This window comes from Pelodiscus sinensis, unplaced genomic scaffold, assembly GCF_049634645.1.
Source record: "Pelodiscus sinensis isolate JC-2024 unplaced genomic scaffold, ASM4963464v1 ctg60, whole genome shotgun sequence".
NCBI lineage: Eukaryota > Metazoa > Chordata > Testudines > Trionychidae > Pelodiscus > Pelodiscus sinensis.
In genome coordinates, this window is record NW_027466001.1 from 157,306 (window position 1) to 166,249 (window position 8,944).

Genomic DNA, 8,944 nt, shown 5'->3' on the forward strand with positions numbered 1-8,944 from the left:
GTTTTGCGTCTTCCTCCTCGATCCCTGCGTCTGCTGAGAAGGACACCGTGGTCCAGAGAAACCAGCACCCCTGAGAAACGGGAGCTCCGTTTCTCCCACAACCTCGGGAACCTCCGCTCGGACTCGCTCTCTGAGCAAACGGGACGTCCCTTCCTACAACCGAGCGGGCCGTGAGCCGAGAGATTTCCAGACCCGACACTTATCTCCGTGACAGCGATGGCTGCTCCGCTCCCAGACGGACGGTTCTCGCCGCGATTCGACCAAGCTCCTCAGCTCGCTGTTCTCGTTTCCGCTCCATCCCCAGACGAGAGGACATCGGGACCGTTGACTTCTTATCGCTCGCTACCAAGCCCAGTAAAGGGGGAAAAACAAACAAACAACTTAGCGTTTCAGTTGGCAAGAACGCGGCATCGCTTCTCCTCCCCTGTAACGCACCGCAGCCTCCCACCGTCGGCCACCCCCCCCGCTGTCCCTGCAGGAACACAGAGAGAAAGGAGGCCTTGAATCCCTATCCACACTCTGGTGAAAAGACAACTGCCCCTTCACCAGTCCCCAGACCACCAGGCTCCGTGAAACAGCAAGAAGCTCTCTGCCTCAGAAGAATCCGGCAGCCAGGACGCTAGGAGATTTCAAAGCACGCATCTCTTACTCACAGAGCCATGGGAAGGCCAAACCCTGAGGACCCTTCACGTCTCCCGACAATCACGTCCAGGCAGATCAAGTCCATCTCGTATGTTTCTTCTCTGGCCAAGGCTCCGCATTGATTCCTCTGTAAGCACGGCAAAAAAGCCCAGCGTCAGCTCAAACACTAAGGTCTCTGGCTGTGTGAATTCTATCCTTTAGCCCTTTCCCCCTCCCCCCTCTGTATCGGGCCCGCTACAAGAACACGGAGTCAGCCAGCCATGACACACCACTGCTCTACCTTGTGCGACTGGCGGACCTGCAGAATTCCCGTTGGCTGCTGAGCCCTTAACCCGTGGAGATGCTCACCTGGAACGCCTGCAAGGGTCCTGTAGAAGAGGACGGCAGAAGCAGAGCAAGGACAAAGACACAGACAGAAACAGACAGACAGAATGTATTGGCCAATACGAGAGAACAACCAGAGAGAAACACAGGAGAGGCAGCAAGAAAGCTTACCGCTTTGCGTCTTCCTCCTCGATCCCTGCGTCTGCTGAGAAGGACACCGTGGTCCAGAGAAACCAGCACCCCTGACAAACGGGAGCCCCGTTTCACCCACAACCTCGGGAACCTCCGCTCGGACTCGCTCTCTGAGCAAACGGGACGTCCCTTCCTACAACCGAGCGGGCCGTGAGCCGAGAGATTTCCAGACCCGACACTTATCTCCGTGACAGCGATGGCTGCTCAGCTCCCAGACGGACGGTTCTCGCCGCGATTCGACCAAGCTCCTCAGCTCGCTGTTCTCGTTTCCGCTCGATCCCCAGATGGGAGGACACCGGGACCGTTGACTTCTTATCGCTCGCTACCAAGCCCAGCAAAGGGGGAAAAACAAACAAACAACTTAGCGTTTCAGTCGGCAAGAACGCGGCATCGCTTCTCCTCCCCTGTAACGCACCGCAGCCTCCCACCGTCGGCCACCACCTCCCGCTGTCCCTGCAGGAACACGGAGAGAAAGGAGGCCTTTCCTCCTCTCCTCTCTGTATCGGGCCCGCTACTAGAAAACAGAGGCTGCCAGCCATAACACACCACCGCTCTACCTTTTGCGACTGGCGTACCTGCATAATTCCCGTTGGCTTCTGAGCCCTTAACCCGTGGAGATGCTCACCTGGAACGCCTGCAAGGGTCCTTTAGAAGGAGACGGCAGAAGCAGAGCAAGGACAAAGACACAGACAGAAACAGTCAGACAGAACGTATTGGCGAACACGATAGAGCTACAAGAAAGAAACACAGAGGAGGAAGGCAAAAACCTTACCACCTTGCATCTTTTTCCTCAATCCATTTATGTGCTGAGGAGGACACCATGTTCCAGAGAAACTAGTAGCCCTGACAAATGGAAAACCTTTTTTCCCCACAACCAAAGCTACTCATTGGGATCCTCGTCTAGGTCTTTCTCTCTCTGAGCAAACAGGGGAAACCTTTGTGGATCCAGTTTATCAGAGGATAACCTAACCCAAATACTTATCTCAATGGTGTTCACTCTGTTCCCAGCTGGATGGCTCTTGTCTTGCATTAATTTTGCTCATAGTCTCATTTTCTAGCTCTCTTCATCACAGAACTGGAGGAGACTCTAACAGTCGACTTTTTCCCCTGGTTCTCAATCCAGCACTTTAGTAAAAGTGAACACGTTGGCATCTCAGTCAGTAACGTCGCATAACCTGTTCTCACATCTTGGCTGTGTTTAGACTGCATCCCTTTTCCGTAAAAGAGATGCAAATTAGACACAACGCAATTGCAAATGAAGCGGGGATTTAAATCCCTCCCACTTCATTAGCATAAAAATGGCTGCCACTTTTTTCCGGCTCAGAGCTTTGCTGGAAAAAAGCTCCAGGCTAGACGCGGATCTTTCGGCAAATAAAGCCTTTTCCGAAAGATCCCTTATCCCTCTTAAAATGAGGGTGTGTGGGTTAGGAAGGAAGGAAGAAGGGAGGCTGGTAGGGCGCAGACTTGGTGAGATAGAGGTGTGCAATGAGGGTGTGCGGCTTGGGAAGGAAAAAGGGAGGTTGAAAAGTCGCAGGCCTGGCGAGATAGGGATGTGCGGATTGGGAAGGAAGCCAACAGGGAGCTGAGAGGTCCCATGTATGGGGGATGGGCAGGAATAGGGCGCAGGTCGGGGTGAGCTGGGGGGGTGTTGCAGGGAGCAAAATGGGGGACTGATAGCCCCCATGAGTAGAGAAATGGGCTAGGGGGTACATTTTGGTTTGGGTGTTGTGGAGAGGAAGGAAACTGAGGGACCTGAAGGATAAAAATATGGTTGGGCCAGCGTCCTGTGTGAGGCAACGACAGCAGCAGAGACAAGGTTGAGGACAAGGACACAGAGACGAGCATAAAGACACATAGAGAGCCAGAGAGAACGTGCTGGCCAACACGACAAAACAAGGAGAGAGAAACCCACGGGAGGCACACAAACAACTCACCGCCTGGGCTTCTTCCCCTGCAGCCAAGACTCTCCTGATGAGGGCAGCCTCTTCCAGAGAAACGAGCAGAACCCACAAGCGGCGACCTGCTTCTCTCGTAACCCGTAGCCGCTGCTCGGGAACTCCGGCTAGGGCTGGCTCTCAGCATCAGGGCTTCCCTCCCTGGACTCTGGGGAGCCAGGAGCAGAGAAATCTCTAAACCAGACACTCATCTCTTCCCCACAACAAGGTCCGGGCTGCTCGGGTCCAGCTCTTCCAGTCTCTTCTACGGCCGTGGCCGCTGGATCGACTCCTCTGAGAGCGCAGCAGGAAAAGACCAGCGTGAGCTGTCACTGCACTACGGACCATCTGAGTGGGAAATGTACCCTCGCACCAAGCCCCATCTATATCGGACCCACTCCACCAATACCGACTGAGCGGACGATGAAACAACCGCGCTTGAGCGTCCTCTACATCGCGCGATTTGCGTACCAGCATCGTACCTCACGGCTCCCGCGTCCTAACCTGTGGGGGCCCACACCCAGAATTCCTGCCAGCGTCCTGTGCGAGGCGACGACAGCAGCAGAGACAAGGACACAGAGAGACAGAGCGAACGTGCTGGCCAACACGACAAAGCAAGAAGAGAGAAAGCCACGGGAGAAACACAAACAACTCACCGCCTGGGTGTCAGCCCTCTGCAGCCAAGTCTCTCCTCTTCCAGAGAAACAAGCAGAACCCACAAGCGGCAACCTGCTTCTCTCCTAACCAAAGCCACTGCTCGGGAACTCCGGCTAGGGCTGGCTCTCAGCAAACAGGGCCACACACCCCTCCAGGGGAGCCAGGAGCAGAGAAATCTCCAAAACGGACCCTCAGTGCATCCACCATGGTGGCTGCTCCTCGCTCAGCTGGCGTTCTCCCGCCTTGCATCCATCGGACTCCTCAGCTCGCTGCTCTCGCTCCCTTTCATCCCGTGACTGCGGGAGACTTGGGCGGTTGGCTTTTTCTCCCGTTTGTATAACGAGTAGAATAGGGAAAAACAAAGAAGTTAGCTTCTCAGTTGGCAACATCACATTACATCTTCTCACATATTACTCAACGCAGCCTCTCACCATCAGTCAGCCCTTCTCAATGCCACTTCCTGAGTTCGCTGATCTCCCTTTTGGGAACACGAGCACCAGCTGGGGGGGGGGGGGGTGAGCTGAGGTACACATAGGAGGCAGGACAAGGACAGGGACAGGGTGCAGGCTGAGGTGTGCTGGGGAGGGAAATACAAGAGGCAGGGACAGGGCGCAGGATGGGGGGTTTGGGGAGAGAGGAGACTGAGGGAGACACAGGAGGCAGAGCAAGGACAGGGCGTGGGATGGGGGTTGATGGGAAGGAGGGGGCTGAGGGACCCACAAGAGGAAGGACAAGGACAGGGTGTAGCCTAAGGGGTGTTAGGGAAGAAGGAGGTGAGGGAGACACAGGAGGTAGGGACAGGATGTGGGATTCGGGATGATGGGAAAGAAGGGGGCTGAGGAACACACGAGGCAAAACAGGAACATGGTGCAGGCTCGGGGGTGTTGGGTAGGGATGAGGCTGTGGAACACAAAGAGGCAGGAATAGGACAGGGACAGGGTGCAGGCTGGCAGGAGCTGGGGTAGGAGGGGGCTGTGGGCAACACAAGAGGCAGGAACAGTGCCTGGGCAGGGGGTTTTGGTGAGAGGGGGCTGAGGGAGACATAGGAGGCAGAGGAGGCACAAGGCATGGGCTGGGGGTTGCTAGGGAGGGAGGAGGCTGAGGGTCCCACAGGAGGAAGGGCAGGGACAAGGTGCAGGCTGGGAGGTACTGAGGAGAGAGGGAGCTGAGGGACCCATAGGAGGAAGGGCAGAGATAAAGCATGGGCTTGGGCGTGTTGGAGATGGAGGGGACACACAATAGGCAGGGAAAGGGCATAGGTGGGGCATGGTAACTAGGGAGTGGGAAATACAGGAGGCAGATCAGGGAATAGATGCAGGATGACAGGTGCTGGGGAGGAAAGGGGCTGAGAGACATACAGGAGGCAGCGAGAGGGCATGGGCTGTGGGGTGTTGGGTAGGGAGGAGGCTATGGGATGCATAGGAGGCAGGGATAGGGCAGGGACAGGAAGGTGAAGGCTGGGGAGCGAGGGGGGTCTGTGGGACACGAAGGAGGCAGGAAGAGGGTGCAGTCTGGGGATGTGGGGACAGATGGAGTTAAGGGACTCACAGGGACAGGGCATGGGCTAGTGAGCGCTGGGGATTGAGGGGGCTGAGGGACCCACAGGAGACGGGGCAGGGGCAGGCTGGGGGTGATGGGCGGGGGGCTGTGGGACGCAGAGGGGGCAGGGCAGGGGCAGGCTGGGGGTGTTAGGAGGGGGGCTGTGGGACGCAGAGGGGGCGGGGCAGGCTGGGGGTGTTGGGAGGGGGGCTGTGGGATGCAGAGGGGGCGGGGCAGGGGCAGACTAGGGGTGTAGGGCGGTGGGCTGTGGGACACAGAGGGGGCGGGGCAGGGGCAGGCTGGGGCTGATGGGCGGGGGGTGTGGGACGCAGAGGGGACAGGGGCAGGCTGAGGGTGTTGGGAGGGGGGCTGTGGGACGCAGAGGGGGCGGGGCAGGGGCAGGCTGGGGGTGATGGGCGGGGGGCTGTGGGACGCAGAGGGGGCGGGGCAGGGGCAGGCTGGGGGTGATGGGCGGGGGGGGTGGGACGCAGAGGGGGCGGGGGAGGGGCAGGCTGGGGGTGATGGGATGGGGGTGTGGGACGCAGAGGGGGCGGGGCAGGGGCAGGCTGGGGGTGTTGGGCGGGGGGCTGTGGGACGCAGAGGGGGCGGGGCAGGGGCAGGCTGGGGGCGTTGGGCGGGGGGGCTGTGGGACGCAGAGGAGGCGGGGCAGGGGCAGGCTGGGGGTGATGGGCGGGGGGGTGTGGGGCAGGGGCAGGCTGGGGGTGTTGGGCGGGGGGGCTGTGGGACGCAGAGGAGGCGGGGCAGGGGCAGGCTGGGGGTGATGGGCGGGGGGCTGTGGGACGCAGAGGGGGCGGGGCAGGGGCAGTCTGGGGGTGATGGGCGGGGGGCTGTGGGACGCAGAGGGGGCGGGGCAGGGGCAGGCTGGGGATGATGGGCGGGGGGCTGTGGGACGCAGAGGGGGCGGGACAGGGGCAGGCTGGGGGTGATGGGATGGGGGGTGTGGGAAGCAGAGGGGGCGGGGCAGGGGCAGGCTGGGGGTGTTGGGCGGGGGGGTGTGGGACACAGAGGGGGCGGGGCAGCGGCAGGCTGGGGGTGATGGGCGGGGGGCTGTGGGACGCAGAGGGGGCGGGGCAGGGGCAGGCTGGGGGTGTTGGGCGGGGGGCTGTGGGACGCAGAGGGGGCGGAGGAGGGGCAGGCTGGGGGTGTTGGGCGGGGGGCTGTGGGACGCAGAGGGGGCGGGGCAGGGGCAGGCTGGGGGTGTTGGGCGGGGGGGCTGTGGGATGCAGAGGGGGCGGGGCAGGGGCAGGCTGGGGGTGTTGGGCAGGGGCTGTGGGACGCAGAGGGGGCGGGGCAGGCTGGGGGTGTTGGGCGGGGGGGGTGTGGGACACAGAGGGGGCGGGGCAGCGGCAGGCTGGGGGTGATGGGCGGGGGGGCTGTGGGACGCAGAGGGGGCGGGGCAGGGGCAGGCTGGGGGTGATGGGCGGGGGGCTGTGGGACGCAGAGGGGGCGGGGGAGGGGCAGGCTGGGGGTGATGGGTGGGGGGCTGTGGGACGCAGAGGGGGCGGGGCAGGGGCAGGCTGGGGGTGATGGGCGGGGGGCTGTGGGACGCAGAGGGGGCGGGGTAGGGGCAGGCTGGGGGTGTTGGGCGGGGGGCTGTGGGACGCAGAGGGGGCGGGGCAGGGGCAGGCTGGGGGTGTTGGGCGGGGGGCTGTGGGACGCAGAGGGGGCGGGGCAGGGGCAGGCTGGGGGTGATGGGCGGGGGGCTGTGGGACGCAGAGGGGGCGGGGCAGCGGCAGGCTGGGGGTGATGGGCGGGGGGCTGTGGGACGCAGAGGGGGCGGGGCAGGGGCAGGCTGGGGGTGTTGGGCGGGGGGCTGTGGGACGCAGAGGGGGCGGGGCAGGGGCAGGCTGGGGGTGTTGGGCGGGGGGCTGTGGGACGCAGAGGGGGCGGGGCAGGGGCAGGCTGGGGGTGTTGGGCGGGGGGCTGTGGGACGCAGAGGGGGCGGGGCAGGGGCAGGCTGGGGGTGTTGGGCGGGGGGCTGTGGGACGCAGAGGGGGCGGGACAGGGGCAGGCTGGGGGTGATGGGCGGGGGGCTGTGGGACGCAGAGGGGGCGGGACAGGGGCAGGCTGGGGGTGATGGGCGGGGGGCTGTGGGATGCAGAGGGGGCGGGGCAGGGGCAGGCTGGGGGTGTTGGGCGGGGGGCTGTGGGACGCAGAGGGGGCGGGGCAGGGGCAGGCTGGGGGTGTTGGGCGGGGGGCTGTGGGACGCAGAGGGGGCGGGGCAGGGGCAGGCTGGGGGTGTTGGGCGGGGGGGTGTGGGACGCAGAGGGGGCGGGGCAGCGGCAGGCTGGGGGTGATGGACGGGGGGCTGTGGGACGCAGAGGGGGCGGGGCAGGGGCAGGCTGGGGGTGTTGGGTGGGGGGCTGTGGGACGCAGAGGGGGCGGGGCGGGGGCAGGCTGGGGGTGTTGGGCGGGGGGCTGTGGGACGCAGAGGGGGCGGGGCAGGCTGGGGGTGTTGGGCGGGGGGGTGTGGGACACAGAGGGGGCGGGGCAGCGGCAGGCTGGGGGTGATGGACGGGGGGCTGTGGGACGCAGAGGGGGCGGGGCAGCGGCAGGCTGGGGGTGATGGGCGGGGGGGCTGTGGGACGCAGAGGGGGCGGGGCAGGGGCAGGCTGGGGGTGTTGGGCGGGGGGCTGTGGGACGCAGAGGGGGCGGGGCAGGGGCAGGCTGGGGGTGTTGGGCGGGGGGCTGTGGGACGCAGAGGGGCGGGGCAGGGGCCGGATGACGGGGCTGAGGGCCCCACAGGACGCAAGGCAGCGACAGGGCGCGGCTATGACGCGCTGGGAGAGGCGGGGCCAAGGGGGAGACATTCACTGTGACGCGCTGGGCGGGGCTGGGGGGGGAGACATGCTGGGGTGGGGGGGGCTGTGACGCGCTGGGCGGGGCGGGGCCAAGGGGGAGACATTGGCTGTGACGCGCCGGGCGGGGCGGGGCCAAGGGGGAGACTTTGGCTGTGACGCGCCGGGCGGGGCGGGGCCAAGGGGGAGACTTTGGCTGTGACGCGCTGGGCGGGGCGGGGCCAAGGGGGAGACATTGGCTGTGACGCGCCGGGCGGGGCGGGGCCAAGGGGGAGACTTTGGCTGTGACGCGCCGGGCGGGGCCGAGGGGGAGACTTTGGCTGTGACGCGCTGGGCGGGGCGCGACAGGGCTAAGACGCGGAGGCGGGACCAATGGCTGTGACGTGCTGTGCGGGGCGGGGCGAAGGGGGAGACTTTGGCTGTGACGCGCCGGGCGGGGCGGGGCCAAGGGGGAGACTTTGGCTGTGACGGGCGGGGCGGGGCGGGGCTCTGACTGTGAGAACTAGCTTTCCGAGGATGAGCTGGCGCGCAGCGCACCGCGGTTGGCCTCCACTCTGCACGTCACTTCCGCTTCCATCTGTTTCCATTTCCGCCCCGCTCTGCAAACGGACCCGAAATGCGAAGAGCGCCCCCCAGCCCAAGCGCCGGACACTGCCCCGCCCACGTACCGCTAGCCCCGCAGTGGCTGATGGGAGGTGGAGCCGGGCAGCTGAGCCCCCCCGGGCTATGCTGGGGTGGGGGCCTGAGACGCGGGAAACGGGTCTCCCGGCAGCGTGGGGGCAGCCTGGGCCCATGGGGGGGGGGACAAGCAGGTTTCAGCACAGGGAAAGGGGAATA

General features: G+C 64.5%; 1 long non-coding RNA gene across 1 annotated transcript; it reads right to left on the minus strand.

Annotated features, from left to right (window-relative positions):
• Positions 1 to 649: 649 nt before the first annotated feature.
• Positions 650 to 5,370, minus strand: LOC142825863 (uncharacterized). The gene is made up of 3 exons (XR_012900199.1): positions 3,749 to 5,370; positions 3,093 to 3,261; positions 650 to 2,369 (listed from the first exon to the last, which is right to left on the minus strand). It is a non-coding gene; the product is annotated as an uncharacterized LOC142825863 (long non-coding RNA).
• Between the last annotated feature and the right edge of the window lie 3,574 nt (positions 5,371 to 8,944).